Genomic DNA, 22,971 nt, shown 5'->3' with positions numbered 1-22,971 from the left:
AATTCAGGCCTGGTATAAGTATATTGAATTCTATTGAAATCTCTGCTTCTACAGTTGTGTTCACTCAGGCCTGATTTTGACCCTAAATTAATCATAATGGATTAAATTTAACTTGACATAACTGTACTCATGTATGCACGTGTACGTAAAAAGGCACAAAAAGGTGCAGCTAGCATAGAAAATAAAATGCAGCTAATTATTGCAGATCTTTTTTAAGTATGTTTGCAAGTGATGTGTTTTCAAAACAAGCTAAACAATAATTCATCATCTTGTGTACCACATGCTGGCTAATGAATAAAGTCAGGAATCAGGAAGCAAATGTAAATATGGGGTCTAATTCCCAACTGCCAAATTAGAAGTATTTTGTAGCCACTTTGCACAGGTGCAAGTGACAACATAAGTTACAAAACAGCTGGGAATCTGGTCTCACAGTCTGTTGTACTGTTCAAATAATTGAATTTAAAGTGTGGTTACTGACTAACTAAACCCTCTCCAAGTGTGTTGGTCCTCATTTCCCAACCCCGGGCCTGTGAGAAGACCAGGCCATTTGAGAAAATTGTCATTCAAGCTAATCCTTTCAATCAGAATGTGCAGGGGGGAAAAAAAACCAACAAAAACATCCAGGTTCTTTTATGGTGGCAGTTAATCTATCAGGAACAAATTCAAGTTTTGGCAAAGATCTGTGGTGAGATAAAATGGAAAAGCTGCCAAACAGCATTGTTAGCATGGGGAGGAGGAAGGGAGGGGAGCTGACAGGACTTCCCCAAGTTAAATGCCAAGCACACCTACATCGTTTTCAATCTGACCATGTGAAAACCAGGATATTTATAGCTCTAGTAAGCTTTAGTGCTCATTTACCCTGGAGGCAGTGTGCTCATTGCAAAAGTGGATTCATAATAGCTAATGCTCATTTCTACAAGGTTTTTCTAGTTTACTTGAGTAAGTATAGCATAACATGCGAATAGTTTTTAAATAAAGCGCATCTAAATAATTGGTTTGCAGTTCCAGCTATTTGCAGCTCAGTGCAGTGTTCTCAACATTTCAGCTTTATGCTTTGACTGCTTTCAAATGTGTTTCTTTCCTCTCTTGCCATTGTCATCTGTATTTAAGACCTGGGAAGAATTTGGTACCAACTTTAGGATGGTAACTTGATTAAGCAACTATTCTTTTCTAGCAGGATTTAAAAACATGTGTTCAAATGTGTTTTGAGATAGTTGCTGCTAAGTGTAAAATCGGTATTTATGCAGTCATTGCCTTGGTGAGATGCTGTTTCATCTGCTAAGTCAGAAAAATAATATATTTAAGGAGAGCTGTTAATAAATAAACATGACTATGAGCCTGCATAATTTTTAGTACCTGCCTCACCTGTCATTTTTTTTTTTTTAATGGGGTCCAGACTTGAACATCAGTGGCTGAAATAATACACAAAAAGAAAGACAAGGTAGCTGTATGGTTTCAGTGTTGCATGATGCCCTCACACCACTCTGCACCTGTAATGCAGAATCCCTGGAGCCATTCTCTCCTCGTGCTTTCCTTGCTGCTGGGGCAGAGGAGCTCACAGACACCTGAATTAGCTGGAAAAATGCTGTTTTCTACCGAGCAGAAAAGTGGGAAGCTTTCCTTCGCCGTGTTTTCCCTTGGTAACTTGAATATTGCTCTCGTATTTTAGTTGAGGAAACTTTGCGCTACACAGAGTGCAATCTGGCTAGTGCTGCAGAGCCTGGTGGTGCCTGGTGAGGGGTGCTGAGCCTCCTGCTGCGGGGAGGCTACCACCAGGTAGCCTCCATCTGTCCATGCCAACTGTCATCTGTTTTTTTGCTCATTACTCAGTGCGGCACAGCTTGTTCTCTTGGGAGTGGAGGATTGGAAAGGACTATCAGGGTTACCAAGATGGCTCTGCTGTAACTGCAAGCATCTGTGGAAATATTTCATGTGTAGATGGCACCTGGTAGGATTGTTGGCCATTATAACCCAGTTAGTTTTATTAATCAATGCTACATGGCCATTTTTGTCTTGAAATACTCTGACTCCACAGAGATACAGGTTCCCTGGATTTCATTTGCTGTTTCAGTGTAAGCATGCAGAACAGTGTATTGAGTCACTTGGATGCTCTTAAAACATGTTTTTAGTGGCTCTGTTTTCTCACTGACTTCCATTTTTATCTTCCATTATTTTCAAAAGTTCATAGTTTAGGTAGAAAAGTGCTTCACAGGTTAGAAAAGTATCCTTAAGGAGGCATGTAATTGATATAATAATGCACTGAGTGCATATCTGGCATGGTACTCCATTCTCTGCTTGGGTAGCTTCTAATGAGATCTTTAGAAGATGTCAGCTCTTTGCATAAAATGTGGAGAGAATCTAGGATAAACAGAGCTTTCAACTTCTGTGGGTCTCTTAACTCCATCTTCTCTTCATAGCCTTTCAACCTTTAGCCAGTAATTTACTTGGCTAGAGCTGGTCAGGCTTGTTTGTCTGAAATTAGGTCTTAGTGTCTTTATTTCCACTGAGTATCAGATAACTTGATAAATTTTAAATAGAGAAGTGAGTTGGCTTGGTTGTAACCCATTACTGGTTTTGTATCAGGGAGAAAATTCAGAATCTTTTCAGTATGGTAACTATGCAAAACATAATCCACAAGATAAAATAATGAAAAGGTAAGGAGAGGCTTTCCCTTGGCCTTGGGAAAAACAGGTTTCTACATGTAAGACAAACAGCTCATGTAAGTGGGAACATTTGGGAGTTCATGCTGGCTGGAGGTGACTTATAATATGGCAGAAGTCAAGGATCAACCTGGGAGGCCTGGTTTTGTTCCACCTTACATGTTAATAACCTTAAAGTAAGAACATGAAGTAAAGCGATAAATTTGCTGATGACATAATCTTGTGGGGAGCAAATTAACATGAGGTCAAAAGACGGTAAAATTCAAAATAAATAGACTAGGAAAATGGATAGGTAAATAGCTTATGGAATCTAGTTGAAAGAAATTTAAGGAAGCTTTATTTAACACACAGCTACCTGTTGTCCTGCATACAGGAATTTCCTTTTACCTATGGCAGCACCTGCAGATTTGAAATGTAAACAGAAGATGTGACTAAAGGAATTTAGTTCTTACAGCTATACCAGCAGCAGTGGGTGTGAGATGCTGTTAGTAAATCCCAAGTGACTATTCTTATACATGCAAAGTCTTACTGTAAAATATCTGGACACTTCAAAGGAACTGTTGAAATGGTTTCTAACTAGACACATCACTGTAAGTTTACTTATGGCATTTTTGGTGTATAGAGATAACCATCCATGCAAGGTTCAGAGATCTTTCCTTCTTCATGGTGTACTGCTGTGGAAAAGGGTATAGTGAGCATACCCTTTACTCTTATGGTAATGAGTATAATAGACCTAACACTTAGACCTAACACTAGATACACTTTGAAATATTTCATAATGTGTATTTAATGCCAGTCACACACATATCCATACACTTTCCAATATTGCTGAGACTTTCTAATTACAAATTGACGGTTGGTTTTCAGTTTTTAATTTCAAAGCTGCTATCTACTCCCTTTTTTTTTTTTTTTAACTGCCATACAGTAAGATTGAGAAATTGAGTTGGCTACAACTGCTGAGTAACCCCATGAACTAATGAAGTAAACATTTGCAACCACTGTGACATGGAAATCATCCAGCTCTCCCTGGTGTACACCTGCAGAAACCTGTGATTCACCTCTGAGTCACTCTGCAAATGTTAGCAGGGTAAAGCTGACAGCCGTGTAGAGGGCTCACTCTGCTGCCAGTTCTCTCTTTCTCCCCTGGAATAATGACATTAATGATGCTTCCAAATGGCTCACGGGGTTGCAAAATGAGAGATCTAAAAATCCATGCGGCAGCTTTATTTCCTAATAAGATGCATTAAGTAAGACATTGCATGTTTTATAGGCTGAAGTTGATTAGACAAAAAGACTTTAAATATGTAGCTAAAGTGGTTAGAAAAAGAGGTTTTGGAAGCTCAGATCAAAGCTTTACAGGAGGGTGATTAGATAAATAAAAAGTTTAAGCCTAACTGAGCAAATAATTGCACATCCTCTGAAAAGAACAGTTCATAGGGATTGATCAAATGTGAGTCACCCCAGGCACAGATGTCTTTCTAAGAATATTCCATTTAATTTTCTTAATATACACCACAAGCAAAGAGATACTGGTGATGATCAGTGAGTGCTCTTGTTTGCATAAGGAAAGGCTCTTTAAAAATAATGGAGAATGAAAAAAACCCCAAACTAAACCGCAAAACAACCAAAACAAAAACCATTAAAGCAACCACCAAAAAATGATTTGGTTCCTGTTGCCTAACAGCTATAATTTCCACCTTAGCAGTGGTTCCCTTCCCTCATTACAAGAGGTAGGTTTTCTGTTCTTTAGTGTATACTAGAATAACATAGGATGTGCTCAAAGCTTAAGAGAAATGCGCATCTCGTTACAGTTTGTTCTCAAGGGGCAATTTGTACCTTTCTGTGGAAACATCAGCCCTGAGAGACTGGTAAGAACCTTAGAAGCACAAAACACACCCTAAAAGTCTGTGAGGTTCTCACTGTGCAGGATTGCCTCCTTAGGTAAGGAAGGGAATTTGAGGACAAAGTGGGAAAGACTGGAGTTGAAGCGGGTGTCTGTAGAAGGGAATCCTGTTCCCTGCAGACAGATGACTGGAAGAACTTTCCCCTTCCTGCATTTTACATTTTTGTGAATCCACTTGCAAACCCCTGCCCTCTGATAGGTGTGTATATAGGGAAGCTGCATTACCATTGCAGAGAATAGCCTGACAGGGTGAAATTCTGCCCTTCAAGATTTTGGCATGCGTTCCATTTATTGCGACAAAGCCAGAATTTCACCTTTGCTGGTTCTGAAGGAGAATGAGTAACCACAGGGAACCTGTTCCTCAGGCCTTTCTCTGACATAGCTAGTACTGGTGGAGTGAAGCTGGGGAAAAAAATGACAAGAAAAAGGTTATAAACCCCCCCCCAAATTCCCAAGACCCTTGGAAAGAAACATTATGCACAATCCTGAGACATGCAGCACTTTCATATTACAGATGTCATACAGATGTTTGATGTCTTACTGACTGAAACATATTCAAACACTAATGTTTTGCTTTACTTGTTCACTCTTTGAACACCGTTGTTAAATAAGGGATATATAAACTCAAAGAAAATGTAATCTGCTCTTGTGTTCCCCTCTAGGACATCTTTTATGTCTCTGCAGATTACAGTAGGCATCTTCTGACTGCTTCCAACAAGCTGACGGTGGTTGGACTCTGTATCCATTGGAAGGTTAGAGTCAGTAATAAAATAATGGCTATTGTATTTCACTTTAATGGGTGGCTTGGAACCATGACTAAATCTGCTTGTTCTTAATAACAGAGGATACCTGACCTTCTGTCTTGAGCTCTTTTATTTCATGTAATACCTAATTTCTGAAGGCAGCTGATCTTTTCTCACTGCTTTCTCTCTTCTCTCTCCCTCCTCTACCTTCATGTCAGGCACACATATACTTGAATTCAGCATTAACAGAAATGTAATATGGGGGCAGTTCAGAAATTGTCTTACCAAGGTGCTGTGTAGTTTTTGGTGTGTCTCTGGCATCACTGGCATGCTTGCCAACTTTAGGATAACAGGCAAGGAAGGCCATGTGAGCCATCATTTGCAAGCACCTTTCATATGTACTTCACAACTAACACAGAAATATTCCTTATGTACTAGAGAATGAATTTTGTAATTCTGACTTTGAGGCCCATTTGTGATATCCAGCAGAGAGGAGAGGAACTAAGTAATGAAAAAAAAAATGGTAATGAAATTCACGCTTGGTTGGTTTCCATCCTTGGCATTCAGTTTGAGTTTTCCTTATAATATGGTTCTTAATGTTCATATTTAATGCCTACCTCTTTCCTCCTGGAACTTATATTATCTGTTTAAGCTCAGTAACAGTTAGGCTGGAGAACCAAACGCTCTGTAGAAAGTTTGACTCTATGTGGTGAAAACAATCTGCTCTGATTCAGACCATGAGGTACATTCTCTTCTGTGGAGAATCTTTTATCTAACAGCAGTTTGCTTTTATCAGTGATTAACACTGCCACTTGAGATGTGTCCTTAAAACTGTTACCTTACTCTCACTTAAATCCTCTTTCACATGGGTGATGTAAACATTTGATGTGTGTTCATATAGAAAAGGGCTTGGTCTTATGTACAAAGGAGCTGAAGGATGTGCAGCACCTCAAGGTAGCTGCACAGTACTTCGGAAAATCAGACACATGTATCAGCAATTTCTCATTGCAGCTGGGAAATGAATTTATAGCTTAGTATTTCTAAAAGAAAAAATTACTAGTTCTGATTAAAATGCTTAGCAGCATAGGCAGTAAAGTAAACATTTTTCCTTCTCATTTTTTATAGCCATGAAATTTAATTTTCTTCTATTTTGAACTTTAAGAAAATGATATTTCCAAAAAATGTGGAAGGATGAAAATTTTCCTTTTTTATTTAGAAAATGTAGCCTACTCATTTTTCAAATACATTCGTATCTATAAACTGATGTTTCGGAGACAAAAAAGAGCTAAATTCAGGTCATGTATCAAGGGTTTACATGCCTTGAGACAAGGCAGCTATTGGAAGTGTCTCCAAGGAAGGTTATTGCTTCGATGCTTTACCTGTGGAGAGGAATCTTAGGTGTAAATTTGCTTCTGTGAAAGGAAAAGCTAGTTCTGATTGCCTTGAATCTTGTATAAAACATGTTTTATTCAAAGCACATGATTTCAAATTTGAATAAATCAATTTCTTTCTCTGTAATACCTCCAGTCTGTTTGTACTTAATGTCCTGCTCCAGCTTGCTGTAGATTTACACTGACGCTGCTGAACTGAGGTAACAGGTAACATATAGATTTCAAATTTACTTTATAAAGAATTCAGTGAAAGGCTGTATTGCAGACCACCTTGGTTTTTTGTTGTTTTTTGGGACATATTTAGAAGTGATGATTTGAGCATGCTGGTTAACCTGGTTTCAAGAGGATGCAACATATGAACATGTTGTTATCTGTTATAGTATAACAACTTTTATTCAGAAAAGGCTGATTTCATTACTACTCCTGACTACGGTTTTTATTTCTCTGCTATATAAGAACTTTTTTTTTCTTTTTTTTTTTTTTTTTCCTAGGGAGGGTTGATAAAATGCAAAGGAAATGGGGATTTAGCAGCGTCCAATCAGGAGTTAATTAACTATTTATGTGACAGACAGCCTCAGTGTAGCCCTACTAATCCTCTCTTTTGTGACTTCAGTCTTGAGTAAGGCTCAGGCCTGGGTAAAAGTCAGTAATGCTGGCAGAGTTCTGTGAAATGTACACAAAGCTGCATTTGCTAAGTATCTCTTCATGGGAATATTCTACAAAGCTCAAAAAGGCCACATGTGTTCTTAACATCCACTGTCATTAGGTCACAGTATGCTGAAAATCTTCTCAGTTTCAGAATTTAGCCATAGCACTTGCTGTTAAAGTAGGAATTAGTCTTAAAAAATAAATTCACATCCATTCAGCATACCAGGAGGAAACGAGCTTCTTGGGGTTTTTTTTCCAAAACTAGCATTTGCCTCATGAGAAAATATAATCCATGAGAGGAAAGATGTCCTGTCCTCAGGACACTTACCTGGAGTCAAGAAAGTCATAGTCTTAATGATGGGACTTTGGGCAGGTCACTTATTCTGTCTATATCTGATCTTTATGCTTCTCTTGGACAGGCAGTTCTTCATTTATTTTTCTTTCCCAGCCTCTCTTCTTCCCAGGATGGGTGTGTAGGGCTCAGGCTCTTGTAAAGGACTGTCACAGAGCATGGCAACTGAGGTGTGAAAAGTTTTCATCCTGCTGCAGGAGCAGCTTTAAGTTCTGAGCAACCAAAGTCAAGCCTGTAATGTCCTAGTTGGTTTCGAGCAGCTTCATGTGTTTTCCCAAAGAGTTTTCCCAAGCGTATTATCTACTGCTGTATTGTGTATTGTATTCGTATCATTCTTTTCTTTACGGTAAACCCTGTGCCATTAAGTAGGTTCATATGGCCTTTAAATGAGACAATACAGACCTGAACCCAGGTACTAGCCATTAGTTCAAGCAAACTTTTCATGCAGCAGTGATGGCTACTATGGGGTCCTAGGCAATATGGCCAAGTTCTCCAGCTCTACACTGTATCTCGGACTGGTTTTGGGTGACAGTGGTCCACACTGCCAAATCATCACTTGGACAAGCATCTTACTGTTAAACACTTTGGAAAAGTTATCAAGACCTGGAGACATCCTGATGCTCTCCTGAAACCCAGAACTGGTTTGGGATGAGCCTTGTATGGGGCTTCTTCAGGCAGCACTGGGGTTATTTGTTTATTTTTTTTTCCTGTGACAGCTGGAAGGCCAAGATGGAATCAGGGAAGTTTGGTGCTATATAAGTATAGATCACTTTTTCTTCTGTTCTGTGCCTGGTGTGTTGACTTCTGCAAAACAAATACTAAAAAGCAGAAGATGACATCCCTTTTTCCTGAAATGTCTGAGAACTGAAACTTGTTGCAAGCATTATTCAGTCTTAGTCTAATTATTTTTAAATGCTGTCTGTGCAGGAAAAAAAAAAAAAAGGAAAAAAAGTTATGAGCTTTTACAATCTTATTCATTCCATCGATGTAAAAGCTTTTTATTGGGCTTCAAAGTGAGTCTACTACTTCACAACAAAATTTCATTATGTCCTTGCTGAGTTCTGTTTAATGGAATTAAATTTCACCCTTTCTAATTATCTTTTGGAACAGACAATCTTTACAGAATAATTAGTAATAGAAGTACACAATGGATCATTGTCTTTATACTTGCAAAGAAATTCTAGATGCTATACTAAATCTTGAGGTATGATCTCACAAAATGTAAAATATCTCACCCCCTTCCTCCTAAATTATGTAGCGTTAAACATAGTCAACATGATTCAAGCACAGTGGGTGCTAATTTTGCTTCTTTGAGATGACCAGCTTGAAGTTGCTTTCATAGAATAACTTTCCTGATCCCATTCAAATTAAGCAAGACTAGAAATAGGCAATCTTTTTGTCTTCAATTAATTTCCAAGATTTCTGAATGAAGGACTTAACGTCCTTTTATTAAATAGGTTAAAAACAACTGTAGATTTTCTTATCAAGCCTCTGTTTTTCGTGGTCATTTATATTGTGTCACTGTTTTAAAAAAGCTTCTTCCAGTTCTGCTAAAATGAAAGTAGTAACTGTGCAAGTAGAGGATTTAAGAAGGTAGGTACCCCTTCACTGAATGAACACATACAATCATAAATGAAAACAGAAATAACTTAATGAAAAGAAAGTTAATTTTGTATCAAAATGGGCTCTATCTCTAAAAATCAAAGTTGAAACTAACCTTTCATTGATTTAAAATTTGCCACAAAACTAGGAGGAAAAAAATAAAATGTTCAATAAAAATGGGTAGGGTCCTCCTTGCACTGCTTGTCTTTATAATTTAATTTGTTGAGAATTTAAAATTACATTAATTGTGCTTTAATAACTGACATTATTTGACACTGCAACAACAGAGCAACGGAAATGAGTGACAAACACACAAAAGACTTTTGTTATCTTTGTTTGTCTGCCTGAATAAATCTCAACAAGTAGTTCAAAGATTTAAATTTATAGCATACTTAATAGTCATTAGATGGCCAATCCTATTGACTCTAAACTGCATTTCTCTGATATTGAATAGTTTTGGCATCCACTTCAGTTTGACTCATCAAGAAATTTAATTTTCAAATCACTGAAATTGTGTAAAGAGAGGTCATGAAAACGATTGTACACAGTGCTATGCTATATATGTGTTTTCAAAATATTGGTTATTTTTCTAAAGCTGTTTGTTTATATTATTTCAATACCACAGTGGTATTCACAAATACAACCTGTGTTGTGGGCAACTAGTAAAGGCTTTCAATTTAGAAAGCACTTAACTATTCTGAGACCTTACTTGCATGAATTGGTGGATTTTTGGTTCATAATAATACTCATCTGTGAAAAGCAAAGTAGATCTTCCCCATTCCCCCAAAAGACAGTGCATTCTGACCCAAATATGCCATGGATTGCAGTGTGAACAACCACTTTCAAACAAAATAACTTGGCTGAAACCAGCCAGCCATAATTGTGTGTTTGACTATTCAGTGAGATAGATAGACTTGTTGGATTTTGCTATGAGATAGATAAACTCGTTGGATTTTGCTATCAGAGGGCCATATTAATGCTCTTTGTATATCCATTCACTATAATTGTACCAGGAAAACATACTATAATGTCTGGCAGCAAAAGCCTCTTACAACCAGTGTCTGAGATTGGGGGAAAAAACAAACTCTAAACTCTTTTCAAGATCTCTTACTAACTGCTTTCTTTTATGAAAATCTCAAAATATGCATAAATAGACAAACTCAAGAGTGGAATGAAATGTGTTTTATTTGCTAATACCAGCTGATTTAATTTAACTGAAATTATTTACAGACTTATATTGAATTTTCCCATCTCTTTGCATTGAAAAAAATTAATAAAATTTGGTTGAAAATATTTTCACAATATTATATTCAAACAGTTTGAATGGGTTTTGTTTTAGTTTTAATTTTTGTATTTGATGTTCTGAGGCATTTTCTCTAACACTGAGCTAAATTTGATGTAAAATAGCTGTGGTTTTGTGGGAAAAATGGGGACGTTTTAATTTGAAGCATTTGTTTCTTCTCTTTCTCACCCATTCACTTTGTCAGTTAACCAATCATTTATTGAAATAGCACTAAGTAATACACACCCCAAACCAAGGCATACAACAAATATCATACCCATTGATACAAAATAAAATAATTGTTAGACAGCGTTACAGTCCCATTTGAGGAGAGCATCTCTGTAGCAAATCTCAGCATTCCATTGAATCAGTGTCTCTTCAAATGCTGTCAATTCTACTCGACTGTAGACTTAAAATTAAACAGGTATTTTAAACTGTTCTGAGGGATAATTATTAGTTAGCTACATAAGTCCTAACTCAGGAAGTTATTCAGACTTGTCCTTGTTTCCATGCTTACTAGTATGGACATGATGGAGCCATCATCCTCTAGTAGGATCTACCAAAGTGGTTTGCCTCTAGTAAAGTATTCTGTACTTTGCTATATAAAATTGGTAGCCACGTTTCTCTACTTTTCCTTATTCTAGAGCACAATCAAAATCTAGAGCTTGAAATCAAAACCAACCTGAGAAGCTGAGGGACAGCTATCCATTCAAATGTGTAAGAAACTGATGTTAGACGTTTAATTATTACATCTGTATGATTTGACTCTGAGTCCATTTACAAGAGTAGCTATATAAACTCAGTAAGAATATTGAATTTACTGGAGCCTTCCAATAGAGATGAAATCAGAATTTGGCCCATCTGGACTGAATATTTGTTGGGGAATAGTTACCCTCAGCTGTTGGCTGTTTAATCAATCAGCTGGATGATGTTATTTCACAGCACCGTCTGTGTAAGATTGTGAGATAAATAAAAATATCAGGATCTTCTCCTTTAGACTAACCAGTAGCATCTCTCACTGATGCAGGTGAAGAATTTTCTTGTCTTGTTTGAAAAGACTGCTTCTCAGAGTCTTGCTCTGAACTTATGGATAATGAACACATTAGGCTCAGTGTAAAAGGAGACAACACCTATTGAACCACCCTTACTGGAAACAATTATCTTTTCAATTTTCATATACACAATAGCAAATATGAAGGGTTGAAATACAGTACCTGTCTTCCTGCAGCTCCCATGTAACCTCACACAGTTAGGAACCCATCTTGCTGGTATGGGAGGATTTAGGCAGGAAGGCATGATGCAAAGTCAGTAGTATTCACCCTAAAATTCTGGAGAGAAAGAGGGACACAAAGGTTGTGCTTTTGCTATTAGAAATTTTGTTCCCTCCTTCAATAAACACAGACAAAGCATTTTGTGGGAGAAACCCAAATTCCATTATTCATAGTGAATCCAAAATGCAGGAGTTGGGCCTTTCAGTTCCTAGGAGACTGACAGATTTTGTTATGATACACCTATTCTTGAAGGGCCAAAATCTCCTGAAATAAGCAATTTCCAGCATCTGCAAGTGGAGCAGAACTGGGACCTTAACCCTTGATCTCTGTATTGCCATTTGAAAGGATTTCCCTTTGAACAGCACAACTGAAGGCCCAGATGGATGCTGTAGAATAATTTTCTTCTAATGATGTAAACAAATAAGAAAAATGTAATATGGGGGTGAAAATAATACTAGCCAGTCCCAGTAATTCCTGACTATCTTGTTATTTAATTTGTCATACACTACTAAGGATGTGCTAGAGCACCTGATGTCTTTGCCATGCTTTAAAAAAGGACATAATAGTCAGGAGCACTAGTGCCTTCTTTTGAGTGTAGCAGTATGCTATTAAGCTGATAGGATCTGTAAACTTCCTAAAGCCTGCAGGATGAATTGGTGTTTTCCAAAGACTTGTTTAGGAAAATAAGGGAAGCAGATGTTCATAGTCTTTTAAGCCGGGAAAAAAGTGAGTGGAAAAGAGAGAAAACTCTCAACAAGGAATTATTCGTTTGTTGGTTCTATTCGGACAAGAAAAGAGAATGTGCCCTGATGATGTTTTGCTTTTTTAAAAATACTTATTTGTGCTTATCCGTGTGAGAGGGAGAAGAAAATTTGTCATGTCAGTAGGATGCAAGAAGCAATGGAAGATTTATAAACATATTAGTTACAGGTAGAGGCTAGTTTACAGCTTCAGTTCATATACTTAAGCCTTCGTATACTGAAAGGTAGAAATAGGCAGGGATAGATGATTACTGATGAGTGTAGTGATGAAAAGAAGTCATCACTGGTAGCTGAGATTTTTCTTTTCTTTGCCTAATATAAAAAAATCTTAACTTAGGAATGCTAACTTGGAGATGATGTATAGAACTGCCTGTTAAGAGAGATTTCTTCCATGGTGTTTCAGTTTGAGAACTCTTGGCTTCGTTCCTTTTAACTAGGGAGACAAAGGGACCCTTCAGACCCTTATTTCTCTGGGGAGAGGAAATAAAATTTATGGGAGAGTCAAGTCCAGTTCTTTATTTCCATGCACGCACATAACCTGATGGAAATATGCATGAGATGGTATTAAATCCTTGGCATAGGAGTCTATATTGGTTTCCAAAATATTTTCTATTAGCATCGTTTGATAAAAATCCTAGTACTGTTCCAGAATAATCTCTAATCTTTTATAACTTCTGTTTTAATTAATTTTTTTCTCTCCTGAGAAGGCATATTTTCTGTCTTATCTGAAAGATAAGTAAAATGGAGATGTTCTGAAATAGTACTGACATAAGGAATGATCAGGAATTGGCTATAACTGATTAGGTTTAACATGAAGAATTCTCTGATCATCAGAACAACTTTTCCCCGTGGGGAAAGTGGGCTAATCCATATTTTAAAATTAATTTTGACCTGTTTATATAATATATTTTGTGATACTACCAGGAAACTGGACTTGTAGACCCAGGGTGGGATTTCCAGGTCAGTTTTCCAAATCTGTTTGTCTTCCACTATATTTTCAGTTTCCGTAAGCACCTTTGTAGATTAATTTTATTAGCACAAAAAATAAAATAGTACATAGAATAGTAAATAAAATAGTAAATAAAATAGTACATAGAATCAAATACCGGGCTTTAGAAGTTGCATCTTCTCTGAAAATAATTGTAGAATGCTAATTTAAGGATCAGAGAATGTGGCTGGTATTGCATAAGGTGTATATTTAAAAAAATATCAGCGTAACTTCTAGACAGGACGCAAGATTGGCTGGACTTTGGGTTCCACCCACTGTGAGAGCTTCTGTGTAATCAAAGGTATTTGTGTACATACCCTTTTTTGCAGGAGCAATGCTCACAAAACTTTTGGACATCTATTCCTGATACAGGCTCACCCCTTATTACATTAGCATGTTCAGTTTACTAGAGTGTGTTTTGGGGGAGAAGGCAGCACACTTCAACACAAATCTTGCCAGATTAAAAATAATCCTGATAAAAAATAGAGAAAGAAATATTTTAATTGGAGATCCACCACTGATTTTGTTTGCTGCTGTGGCATCCCAGCAGAGAGGTGGCACAGGGCTGGGAGAAGATGCTGGCAGCAGGGCCTATGGGAGTCTGATAAGCAATGCAGAGACTTTTTGTTTGCAAATTCTTTATCTTAATCACTTGGGTTTGCAACCAAAGTGACTCGAAGGCTCAGTCTGTACCAGTGCTTTTGAACAACTGTTCACCGACACCTTTTAGGACTCTTTGCCCTTGCATACCCCATGTAAAAATACTTGTCATTGGCCTCATTCAGCACTCTCAGAGATGTATGGGAAGACTCTTCCTGGTTATAAAGCGAACTTTTAGCAGCATTTATGTTCTGGAGACTCTTTCTCATGGGAGTGTTTGGTGCCTGATTCCCTACTGCCTTATGTCTTGTGTTGCTATTTGTTTACAGTGGTGCCAGTACATAAAACTGTGGTGTTCTGATTTGGAAGCATTTTATACCCACTCAGCACAGGTACAAGTGTCTGCACAAAAGGCAGAGCAATGGACAAGTGGTTTTAACTAGTGCAGGGATATCTGTAAATGTTAGGATGCTTAGAAGCAGGGAAGAATCCTGTAACAGTCTTAAATGAAAGGATATTCACTTACTTTATTAAAGAACTGTAGATAGTTACAGATATAAATGTTTACAGATATTTAGTTTTCCTCTTGAAGTAAAGTTTTCCTAACACAGTGTTTATTTACACAAGTGCATGTAAAAAAGAAAAATAATCTGTGTACACTGTTGCTTTTTTATCCTTGCCCTATCTATACTGTGAATAGGGAATTGGCATAATCATAATAATTTGAATTTAAGTTGAGATTGTGCAGCAGAAAAGTTAAGATATATTAAATGTAGGGCTAGATTCTTTGACATTTTCTCTAGTTGTTTAATCTGTGAGTAACTAAAGAAGCAGGATCTACAAAAAGAGTGAGACTTCCAGAAACCCCCAGGAATTGCTAACATTTATACTTCTGCAATCATCTATGTGTATAACTCAAATTCCACCTTTTAAATTTTGTTCAGAAAAGGGGATTTCACAGAATTGTAACTGCATTTGAATCCAAGAGATTTTTTTTTTTTTTTTTGCTGTAAAACTCTGAAGAGCCTACTCTGCTACTGCCCTGTCTAGAATAATGTAAAGTGAAGCTGTTCCAGTATGAGTAATGATGTGTCAGACTAATTGTTTTGACTAGCTGGGCATCCTCTGAGCTTACTGGATCATGCATACAGCAGCTACATTAGGTTTCATGCCATTGTGCTCTGTATGTGGTGTTTGCTTCTAACTGTTGCTTTTATACCATTTTACTTTGCACTTTGTTACATTTTTGCTGCTCAGTGTTTGTCAACAACGTATTTCAAAATACCATGAAACTGCCGAGTGCCATACAATCAATGTCTAACATTTAAAGAACACAATTTTGTATGGGACAACCTGCTGTTAGTTTGAATATCAAGTATGCCATTTACATTTTGGTGGATAGTTTAGAAATTTGATGTTTGCCAAATATGAAGTGTTGAAGAACACTTCATGTGCAGGATTAGTTCACTGTTGTGATCTCCTTCACAATAAACACCCATCTAATAAAATTTTGTGTGCACAAATTTACATGACTGCATTACACGATTTTGTAGGTGACAGGTCTCTAGAGCTGCTACTCATATATCATTTACTTGCTGACAGCACCCCTCCTAACATACATTAGAAGAATCTTTAGATTCCTTTGTTTTTATCAGATGGGCAGAAGATCCCTCAGAACAGGAAATAAAATGAAAATATTTGCCTTCAGCTTTTAAAAATATATTCATAAATCAGCTGTAGCAAATAGACTGGAAAATAGTTGGCTTGATCATATGTGTGTTAAACTATTTTGTGACAGTTGACATCAAATTATTTTAAAAATTCACTAGGCATATGCTACAAATAAAACTTTACAATGTTGTGCACAGTAGTAAAAATAATATAATAAATCTCCTTAAGAAGCTGTTGCCAGGAAGTTTGCTTTGCCTTGCAGTGTAACATGTGAGATTCCACTAGAGTCGTCCAGTAATTGTGCAAAAACTGTAATTTGTGGAAATACTGTTCACATACTGTTTACTCTGCAAATATCACCCCATCCATGAGTTTTGGTAGTACAGCTCAGAGCACCTTGCTGACTGGAACCCCCCTCCCTGCATAAAACATAATATACAGAATTGGTAGCGGTGAGATCTGGTACGAAATAAGGAGCTCTAATTAATTTTAAATGGTGCTTTTCAGTGTCAAAAGCTCAGCCAACTGAAGTGGAAAAGGGGGTTAGAGTGGCTAGAGCCTGGCAACACAGCTAATCTAGGCACTCCTGAGCAAGCTCATTTTAAATGCTTACATCAGTATGTTGGCATTTCAAGGTAGAGCTGCCTGGAGATAGCCAAGGGGACAAGCCACATTACAGACAGACCTGCTAGCATGGGGCTGCGAAGTTAAGGGTCTGTGGCTGCTTCTGTAATAAGAGTACAGGACGGTGCAGAGCTGTTTGCATTCTCAGTGTTTGGAAGTAACCCAGACAAACTGGGGGATTGATGTTTGGTGCACAAAAAAACCCTCTGAGATATGGAGTCTATAGAAATACTCACACGGATTAGGTACAACAGCATGGACCATGCTTTCAAATTATTGTGAATCAGGGCAGCCTCACTGCAGCTGTTGTTCTGCTGTCCCAGAGCATTTAGATAATATTTTTGAAACCAATGGTTACATGCTTGCATTTAAAAGGAGAGGGTCTGTGCTCATGCAAACATTTGGTTTTAATATTCCAGGACATAAAGCAAAACTTGGTTTGAGTAGTTCCTTTTTGATTGTTTACAAGACAAAATGTTTTTTGCTCTTACTGTGTAGAGAATTTGTTCTTCTGAGGGTCATTCTGTGGTCTGTCTTCTAAAGGCTAACAGTTATAAAACCAAATGCCATTAAGCTGTCAAATATTTTAAGAGGTTTTGGTTTTATATTTTCTGCTATCATTTTACCAGTAGCCAAGATATGTTTGTCTACCTAGTCTTGTTTCTCTTTAAACCAGAGGCAGAACTCTCATTGACTTCTACCACAGCAGACATGGTGAATCAGTACCTAATAGATATTAAACTTAGACAAAAAAATCTAGACTATCAGCCTGGTACTGAAATGAGTATGCAAGACTTTGGCTAAATAACCCTCTCGCACTTAAAAGGCCTGTGGTAATACCCCTTAAAATTCAGCTGGCACTTCATAGTCAGTTCTTATTCATTCAGTGGGAAAAAGAAACTTTAGTACTGTTTGCTGAGTACCAGTCAGATGACTTACAGATGACAGAAGCTTACAAAACTTTAATAAGCTAGGTAATTCCATTTTATAACCATAATTGTTCGTCTCAGCCACTGGAGCATAGCAGCTTCAAACCCCTGTTTTCCCATCTTCTGCACAAAGTGACTTTCTGCAGTTCTTAATTGTAAGCTCTGCTACATCCATGTCTCATTTTGTATTTCAAGTCTGACCCATTGAAGAGGCTCAATGTTTTGGTCTGGTTTCTACAAAGCACATGAGCCTAAGAAGGAACTACTCGTATTCTGAAGAAGTCTGTACCTCAGTGCCACCTTGAGTGGATCCACCACCTCTACTCTGCTTCGTACTCCTTAGGTACGAAGCTCCATTTGTGAGTTTGTCCTGAACATCTGTGTTGTTACAGCACTTGCCCATTCAATTCAGGACATTCTCATGATGGGTTTGTCTCCCTGTAAATGCACTTTCTTGCATTGTGTCTAAGGTGGCAGAGGTGGAGGGCATGTTGATTCAAAGGCAGCCTACTGTCCTTATGAGCTACAGTAAGCTCTATAGAGCTTCTACCTATATTTCATTTATTTGCTGACACCTTCCCTCCCAAACAAACTAAACCAGCATCCTACCCCTGCCACCCTCCCCTGAATTTCCACAAGAGGGCAGTTCATCATTTCACTGACAAGTATGCTTCTGAGTATTTCCTACATGAATCAAGCTGATGGCAAATTGGGAAGATATGCTGACCTTGGGCATGACTGCCTTGTGCCACCAAGCTTCTTTCTCCTAATGGCTAATGCATGGTTCCAAAGGGATCTCTACTAACTGCATCCTGAATAGTCCTTCCCAGCATCTGTGTTGGTGACATGTTTGTTAGCTCATCTAGTAATATGTTACCTGTGGATGTAGAAGTTGAATCCAGGAAAGCTGAAGTAGCTCCTGAGGTTCTGCCAGGGAATGTAGTAAGGAGGATCCATGAAGTAACCTGGCCACTGGGCCTGTGCCCTGCCTTTACCAAATCCTGCATTGTATGTTCTGTGCAGATCTGCCTGCTGCACAGTGACCTGGGACCACCTCCCCCACAATAACTGCCTGATTTCATTCTCCCGCCACATTTTCCTATAGAAACATTAATTCTCCCTGTCACATAGAAAGGGTGCAGGAAGTCATTCTCTTCTGCTTGTAGCAGTCTCTGCTCATTTAGGGATTTTGTCTGGTTGATCTGCTGCCAGCCTCTCCGTGACTGTATACATAGTGTTTGAGAGGTGACAGCAAATTTGGTTATGTGTAATTAAAGGAACAGTTTTATCCTAATAGACATTGTTTCCTATTCATCTCTTCCTGATTAAATTGTTTCCCAAATAATAGACAGAAAGCTCTAGTTTAGAGATTGCATTTAACCAAAGTCTGTCAAGGGGACCAGATGTCTGGAGAGAGGGATTTTGGCATAAAGAATCAACATCTCCTGAGAAATATATTGACTTACAATTTTTAATATAAGTTTTTGTTTCATAGAATCATAGAATAGTTAGGGTTCGAAAGGACCTTAAAATCACCTAGTGCCAACCCCCGTGGCATGGGCAGGGACACCTCACACTAAACCATGCCGCCAAAGGTTCTGTCCAACCTGGCCTTGAAAACCGCCAGGGATGGAGTATTCACAACTTCCTTCGGCAACCCATTCCCGTGCCTCACCACTCTCACAGTAAAGAATTTCTTTCTTATATCCAATCTAAACTTCCCCTGTTTAAATTTTAACCCATTACCCCTTGTCCTACCACTACAGAATCTAATGAATAGTCCATTCCCAGCATCCCTATAGCTCCAGATACTGGAAGGCTGCTATGAGGTCTCCAGGCAGCCTTCTCTTCTCCAGGCTGAACAGCCCCAACTTTCTCAGCCTGTCTTCATACGGGAGGTGCTCCAGTCCCCTGATCATCCTTGTGGCCTTCCTCTGGGCTTGTTCCAACAGTTCCATGGTTTTTTTATGTTGAGGACCCCAGAACTGCACACAATACTCCAGGTGAGGTCTCACAACAGCAGAGTAGAGGGGCAGGATCACCTCCTTCAACCTGCTGGTCACGCTCCTTTTGATGCAGCCTAAGAGTCAGTTGGCTTTCTAGGCTGCAAGCGCACAGTGCCAGCTCGTTAATTTTCTCATCAACTAGCACTCCCAAGTCCTTCTCCGCAGGGCTGCTCTGAATCTCTTCTCTGCCCAACCTGTAGCTGTGCCTGGGATTGCTCCGACCCAGGTGTAGGACCTTGCACTTGGCATGGTAAAACTTCATAAGGTTGGCATCAGCCCACCTCACAAGCGTGTCAAGGTCCCCCTGGATGGCATTCCTTCCCTGCAGAGTATCAACCGCACCACACAGCTTGGTGTCACTGGCAAACTTGCTGAGGGCGCACTCAGTCCCACTGTCCATGTCAGCGACAAATGTTGTATAAGACCGGTCCCAACCCCGATTCCTGAGGGACACCACCCGTAACGAGGGACATTGAGCTGTTGACCACAACTGTTTGTGTGTGGCCATCCAGCCAGTTCTTTATCCACTGTGTGGTCCATCCATCAAATTGATGTGTCTCCAATGTAGAGACAAGGATGTTGTGTGGGACAGTGTTGAACTCTGCACAAGTCCAGGTAGATGACATCAACTGCTCTATCCCTGTCCATCAGTTCTGCAGCCCCATCATAGAAGGCCACCAAATTGGTCAGGCAGGATTTCCCCTTAGTGAAGCCACACTGGCTGTCACCAAGCACCTTGTTGTTTCTCATGTGCCTTAGCATGCCTTCCAGGAGAATGTGCTCCAAGATTTTGCCAGGCACAGAGGTGAGACTGACTGGTCTGTAATTCCCCGGGTCATCCATTTTCCCCTTCTTGAAAATGGGGGTTACATTTCCCTTTTCTCAGTCATCGGGAACTTCACCTGAGTGCCATGATTTTTCAAATATGATGGCCAGTGACTTAGCAACTTCATTTGCCAACTCCTTCAGGACCAGTGGATAGATTTCATCAGGTCCCTTGGACTTGTGTGTGTTCAGGTCTTTAAGGTGGTCTTGAACCAGATCCGCTCCTACAGTGGGCCTAAGGTATTCATTCTCACAGTCCCTGTGTCTGCCTTCCAACACTTGGGTGTTGTGGTCAGAGCGTTTGCCAGTGAAGACTGAAGCAAAGGAGTCATTCAGAACCTCAGCCTTCTCCAAATCTTCTCCTGATAGCTTCTGGAGGTGGCCTATGTTGTCCCTAGTCTGTCTTTTATTCTCAATGTACCTATAGAATCCCTTCCTGTTATCCTTAACATCCCTAGCCAAGTTTAATTCTAACTGGGCCTTAGCTTTCCTTACCTGGTCCCTAGCTTCCGGGACAGCATCCCTGTATTCTTCCCAGGCTGCCTGTCCTTGCTTCCACCTTTTATAAGCCTCTTTTTTTCCTTCGAATTTTCCTCAGCAGCTCCTTATCCATCCAAGGAGGTCTCCTGGCCCTCCTGCTGCACTTCCTTCTAGTCGGGATGCAACACTCCTGAGCTTGTTTATTCATGGTCTATCTTGAAAATATAGCAGTTTTACTTCTGTTGTAAGATAACTTTACTGGGAAACCTCATCTCTTTATGCCTATATTCTGGCACTGTATAATGGCTTGTCTTCCATTTGTATTTGTATGTTTTGGGCCTAGTCCTGAATATGTCAGATGAAATTTCATTGATTTAGAGTAATTCTTACCATAAGTCAATGAAGAAGATCAGCACCAGGCTGTGTATTAAATACATTTAATCTTCCTTCTAGACCTGTACTAGACAAAAATAGACCATTGCTACAGTTACTCTGTTTGTGCTGTGAAGGCATGACAGGAATTATACATAAATCCAGGCTGAGTGAAATCTGTACTGGGTAGCCACATAATAGAATATGTGTTATTTTTAGCATTCATTCACATCATATAGTGACAGAGTAGTCACTAGAAATTACAGCAGGTTTTGGAAACCTGTTGCTTACATGGAGACTTGTTAAATCAGAAAATGTCCGCAGACGTATTGGATCACTTCAGCTTTGCTGGTAACAAAATTGCCTTCCACCTTCATTTTCAAATCTATCCTTAACTTTTCTAATGTACTTTGTATAATGAATGACATTAAAAAGGAAACATTGTTTATGTATGTTGCTTTTTCTTTTTTCTATGTGTTTGACCTGGGTTGGGAAGATTTTTGGCAATAAGCACATTCCAGTCTTCCAATGAGTGCCAGGGAAAGGGATGGTCTTATGGCTAAAACACAGGACTGGAGACTGAACAGTGAGAGGTCTGGTAGTGACCAAGCTCTGGCACAGATCTGGGGCACATAATTTTCTGCCTCCATGAATCAATGCTTGCAACAGAAAAAAAAAAAAATAATAAAAGGGAGTCTCTTGTTAGTGTTAAACATGCTTTCAGTTCCTCTGTGCAGTAGAAAAGTTATTTTCTTTTGGAAACATTTCAGGAAGAGTAGAGGGAGTGAGGAGGCTTCCTGCACATTTGGAAGTTCATGCAAAATTTTTCCAGGCACTCCAAACCCTTTTGCAAATGGCAGTTAGGCAGTGATGCTTTTTCAATGGGATTTCTGTTACAATAAGATTGTGCTTTAAACAAACATGTATTATTTAGAACATTTTTACAGATTTTGCCAAGGTAGATATTTTCCCCTCTGACTCTAGAAGATTCAGTTGAAAAGGGAGGAGTGTAGGACAGGAAATTTAAGTGTCTTTTATCCTTGGGATTAGTTTCTTTTCAAATACAATGTAGTGATTTGACTTGATGTGTATTTTATCCAGCATGGCTTGTTCATCAGAGGTGGTTCTGCATTGAGGCAGTCAGTACCCTGTTCCATTCAGATAATTAAGGTAAGTAAACCACAGTGATGTAATTTTACCTTCAATATAATTCTGTGTATCACTTACAGATCTTAATTTATCAACACATGCAGATGAAAGATTTCTGACTCAAGATACCTGTGGTTATGTGAAGAATAGGAACCATTTCAGGATTTATCCTTCATTTGCTTGCAGATGTTCTGCTGAAGTATGATAATAGCAAAACTGGTACCCAGGAGCAGTGCTCTCTAGATATGCAAGTCCATCAGTGGTGTGAACTAAAAGGCCAAGCTCTGTTAGCTCAGGGTTGTTGCTGACTATCATAGCTGGTTCTGCCACAGGAGGGTGACTGAATTGTACTGGGTTGATGTCGGCAACTGTTTTTGTGCATTTTGAAGTAATATGGATGCAATTTTATTTTGTGCATGTGACTTCATAGGATTTGGATATCCTATCATGTTCTAGAAAGGTGAAAGTAAAGTGGAGAAGAGAAATGGGGGTGTTCAGACAGTGACACGTCAGCATCTCTATACGTCCTATAATTTCAATCTCTACATTAATTATGATAAGAGTGGCAATTTTATGCATGAGTGCAAACCTTATGAAACAGAATGTATTTTGTCATTAATTGAATGGACAATTTTGTCACTATGAGCAATTGTTGCTAAAAATAAATAAATCCATTTTGTAACTAAATGCGTTTATTTAGAAACAAGGGACGTC

General features: G+C 38.7%; 1 long non-coding RNA gene across 1 annotated transcript; it reads left to right on the top strand.

The window, feature by feature from the left end:
• The first annotated feature begins 5,229 nt into the window (after positions 1-5,229).
• LOC136010907 (uncharacterized) lies at positions 5,230-22,478 on the top strand. Its single transcript, XR_010611057.1, has 3 exons — positions 5,230-5,315; positions 22,210-22,278; positions 22,362-22,478. It is a non-coding gene; the product is annotated as an uncharacterized LOC136010907 (long non-coding RNA).
• The last annotated feature ends 493 nt before the right edge of the window (positions 22,479-22,971 follow it).

This window comes from Lathamus discolor, chromosome 3 (genome assembly GCF_037157495.1).
Source record: "Lathamus discolor isolate bLatDis1 chromosome 3, bLatDis1.hap1, whole genome shotgun sequence".
Taxonomy (NCBI): domain Eukaryota; kingdom Metazoa; phylum Chordata; class Aves; order Psittaciformes; family Psittacidae; genus Lathamus; species Lathamus discolor.
The sequence above is the reverse complement of the archived record's forward strand: the minus strand, read 5'-3'. Positions and strand labels throughout refer to the sequence as shown.